This window comes from Pseudophryne corroboree, chromosome 8 (assembly GCF_028390025.1).
Source record: "Pseudophryne corroboree isolate aPseCor3 chromosome 8, aPseCor3.hap2, whole genome shotgun sequence".
Taxonomy (NCBI): domain Eukaryota; kingdom Metazoa; phylum Chordata; class Amphibia; order Anura; family Myobatrachidae; genus Pseudophryne; species Pseudophryne corroboree.
Window position 1 is genome coordinate 183,107,819 of NC_086451.1, and position 4,328 is coordinate 183,112,146.

General features: G+C 43.8%; 1 pseudogene; it reads left to right on the forward strand.

The window, feature by feature from the left end:
• The first annotated feature begins 1,901 nt into the window (after positions 1–1,901).
• On the forward strand, positions 1,902–2,019 carry LOC134953476 (5S ribosomal RNA; annotated as a pseudogene).
• Positions 2,020–4,328: the final 2,309 nt, after the last annotated feature.

Below are 4,328 nucleotides of genomic sequence, written 5' to 3' on the forward strand. Positions count from 1 at the left end.
ATCTAGGGTATCAATATTTTCAATCAGGGATTCTGACCAAACTACTCCAGCACTGCACATCCAGGCAGTTGCTATAGCTGGTCGTAGTATAACACCTGCATGTGTGTATATATTCTTTTGAATAACTTCCATCTTTCTATCTGATGGATCCTTAAGTGCGGCCGTCTCAGGAGAGGGTAACGCCACTTGTTTGGATAAGCGTGTGAGCGCCTTGTCCACCTTAGGGGGTGTTTCCCAGCGCGCCCTAACCTCTGGCGGGAAAGGGTATAATGCCAATAACTTTTTTGAAATTATCAACTTTTTATCAGGAGCAACCCACGCTTCATCACACACGTCATTTAATTCTTCTGATTCAGGAAAAACTGTTTGTAGTTTTTTCACACCATACATAATACCCTGTTTTACGGTATCTGTAGTATCAGCTAAATGTAACGTCTCCTTCATTGCCAAAATCATATAACGTGTGGCCCTACTGGAAAATACGTTTGAATTTCTACCGTCGTCACTGGAATCAGTGCCCGTGTCTGGGTCTGTGTCGACCGACTGAGGCAAAGGGCGTTTTACAGCCCCTGACGGTGTTTGAGGCGCCTGGACAGGCATTAATTGATTGTCCGGCCGCCTCATGTCCTCAACTGACTGTTTAAGGGAAGATAAACCATCACGTAATTCCACAAATAAAGGCATCCATTCTGGTGTCGACCCCCTGGGGGGTGACATCTGCATATTTGGCAATTGCTCCGCCTCCACACCAATATCGTCCTCATACATGTCGACACCACGTACCGACACACACCGCAAACTCACAGGGAATGCTCTAATGAAGACAGGACCCACTAGCCCTTTTGGGGAGACAGAGGGAGAGTCTGCCAGCACACACCACAAAGCGCTATATATACAAGGGATATCCTTATATTAAGTGCTCCCTTATAGCTGCTTTAATATATATATATATAGCCATTAATGTGCCCCCCCTCTCTGTTTTACCCTGTTTCTGTAGTGCAGTGCAGGGGAGAGACCTGGGAGCCGTTCTGACCAGCGGAGCTGTGACAGAAAATGGCGCCGTGTGCTGAGGAGATAGGCCCCGCCCCTTTTTCGGCGGGTTCTTCTCCCGCTATTTTTCCAGTCAGGCAGGGGTTAAATATCTCCATATAGCCCCTATGGGCTATATGTGAGGTATTTTTAGCCTTGTATAAGGTTTATATTTGCCTCTCAGAGCGCCCCCCCCCAGCGCTCTGCACCCTCAGTGACTGCCCAGTGAAGTGTGCTGAGAGGAAAATGGCGCACAGCTGCAGTGCTGTGCGCTACCTTATGAAGACTGAGGAGTCTTCAGCCGCCGGTTTCCGGACCTCTTCACGCTTCAGCATCTGCAAGGGGGTCGGCGGCGCGGCTCCGGGACCGGACTCCACGGCTGGGCCTGTGTTCGATCCCTCTGGAGCTAATGGTGTCCAGTAGCCAAGCAGCAAATCCACTCTGCATGCAGGTGAGTTTACTACTTTCCCCCTAAGTCCCACGTTGCAGTGATCCTGTTGCCAGCAGGACTCACTGTAAAGAAAAAAAAAACCTAAACTAAACTTTCTCTAAGCAGCTCTTTAGGAGAGCCACCTAGATTGCACCCTTCTCGTTCGGGCACAAAATCTAACTGGAGTCTGGAGGAGGGTCATAGGGGGAGGAGCCAGTGCACACCACCTGACCTAGTAAAGCTTTACTTTTTTGTGCCCTGTCTCCTGCGGAGCCGCTATTCCCCATGGTCCTTTCAGGAACCCCAGCATCCACTTAGGACGATAGAGAAATATATGTTCCATACACTCTCTCATCTGGAAATACATTTTCGGACTATTTTTAGTTCTGATATATGTTGAGTACAGAAAGCAAAAGTGGTCCTTCCTCCCCCTTCAATAACGGCCCACGGCCATACTATCCTGAATACGCCCGATCTTGTCCGATCTCAGAAGGTAAACAGGTATGGCCTGGTCAGTACTAGGAAGGGAAACCTCCTGAGAATACCAGGTGCAGTGGGTCTTTTTCCAAGGAGACTATCACCATCTTTCTTATTTTTTCTGTACTAATCTTTAGCTCAACCTGAGATATTATCTGTATCTTCAAAATGTGCTCATTATTGTAATTGGAGAAACATATCCGAGGCATGCACCGTGATTTATTGGATACCCTTAATTGTAAGCCACCTGCAGGTATCCTTAATAATTTCATCTCTTTGATATTTTCACCTTTTTAATTATCTTGTACCTCATTTGCTAAAAAGGTAAACAAGATTTAAATTCAATATCAATATTAAGTGACATATGATATTATTCTTAATTTTTTATATATAAGTCTTTTATTCAAGAATTAAATAAAGGTTAAGTTTTATTTTTGACATTTCCATTCATATTCATAATACATATGTTAACAAATGAGTGCTGCCAAACAAGGGTTTTTTGTCTTTTTCCTTCTCTTTTCTCAATTGCAGCTGAGGGAAGAAAAGGTGACTTACCCGCTGTAGCCGTGGAGTTCCACGCAACCAACGCTTCCCCAAAGACAGCCTTACCTGTGTAGGGTAGGGTCTCCACACCTCTCCTGGATTCCATGTCGGCAGACCATTGGCGCAGCCACAGTCCTCGACGAGCTAAGACAGAAATGGAATATATTCCTGCAGCCACTGAACCCAGGTCTTTCATGGATTTCACCATAAATCCTGCAGAATCCTGAATGTTACGTAAAAACAATTCAACGTCACTTTTATCCATTATATCCAAATCCCCAAGTAATGTGCCTAACCACTTTACTATATCTTTGTAAATCCATGCACAGGCAATAGTAGGATGTATAGATAGTCAAAATGTAATCACAAAAAGGGTGCGCTTGTAAACAGTGTGCAGCCAGACCGTAATACCCTAATTGGAGGATTCCCCATCACCTCCACCAAACTACCAAACCACCAAAACAAAGGAAAGGGTAAACTTATCTGGCGCTACTGATAGAATGATGTCTCATCAATGTAATTCTTCAATATATGCCGGCACTAAAAGCTCATGTCCACCAAAAAGTAAAGAAAAATTGCATATAGTGAAGTACAATTTTTAATCTGTATCTAAAACCAATATCACATAAATAATCACATAAAAGCTCCACACATAACAACATATAACAAATGGTAGCCTTAATGACTGTGATTGGATGAAATTACCGGAAGCAAAGAACTGACCAAGCAGTTCAACAACAGCATGTGCAATGTGATTCCTGGGCGGGATGTACTAAAATGATGATCACAGAAAGGGATGATCGGGATGATTACATGCAGTTCACCTCCAAGACACTAGATGTCAGAATTTTTTACTTCATTTAAAGATTAACAAACAAAAAAAAAACATCATATAACATCAAATTTTATGTAAGTCAGGCCCAAAAAGTGACTTATAATATATTTATAATTAGCAGTAAAAAGTACATTATCCCACATTTATTATATAGTATAATATATGTACACATACACATACCATTGCATAAGGTGTTAAAGTATACCTAATTTCTGTTTTATAAACTGTATTAAAATAAGATTTTACTTACCGGTAAATCTATTTCTCGTAGTCCGTAGTGGATGCTGGGGACTCCGTAAGGACCATGGGGATAGACGGGCTCCGCAAGAGACATGGGCACTTTAAGAAAGAATTTAGGTTCTGGTGTGCACTGGCTCCTCCCTCTATGCCCCTCCTCCAGACCTCAGTTAGAGAAACTGTGCCCAGAAGAGCTGACAGTACAAGGAAAGGATTTTGGTAATCCAGGGCAAGATTCATACCAGCCACACCAATCACACCGTATAACAAGTGAAAACAACCAGTTAACAGTATGATAAACAACAGAGCATCAGGTCAACCCTGATGCAACCATAACATAACCCTTATTGAAGCAATAACTATATACAAGTATTGCAGAAGAATTCCGCACTTGGGACGGGCGCCCAGCATCCACTACGGACTACGAGAAATAGATTTACCGGTAAGTAAAATCTTATTTTCTCTAACGTCCTAGTGGATGTTGGGGATTCCGTAAGGACCATGGGGATTATACCAAAGCTCCCAAACTGGCGGGAGAGTGCGGATGACTCTGCAGCACCGATTGAGCAAACACAAGGTCCTTCTCAGCCAGGGTATCAAACTTTTAGAACTTTGCAAAAGTGTTTGAACCTGACCAAGTAGCCGCACGGCAAAGCTGTAATGTCGAGACCCCTCGGGCAGCCGCCCAAGAAGAGCCCACCTTCCTAGTGGAATGGGCCTTAACTGATTTTGGCAGCGGCAATCCAGCCGCAGAATGAGCCTGCTGAATCGTGTTAC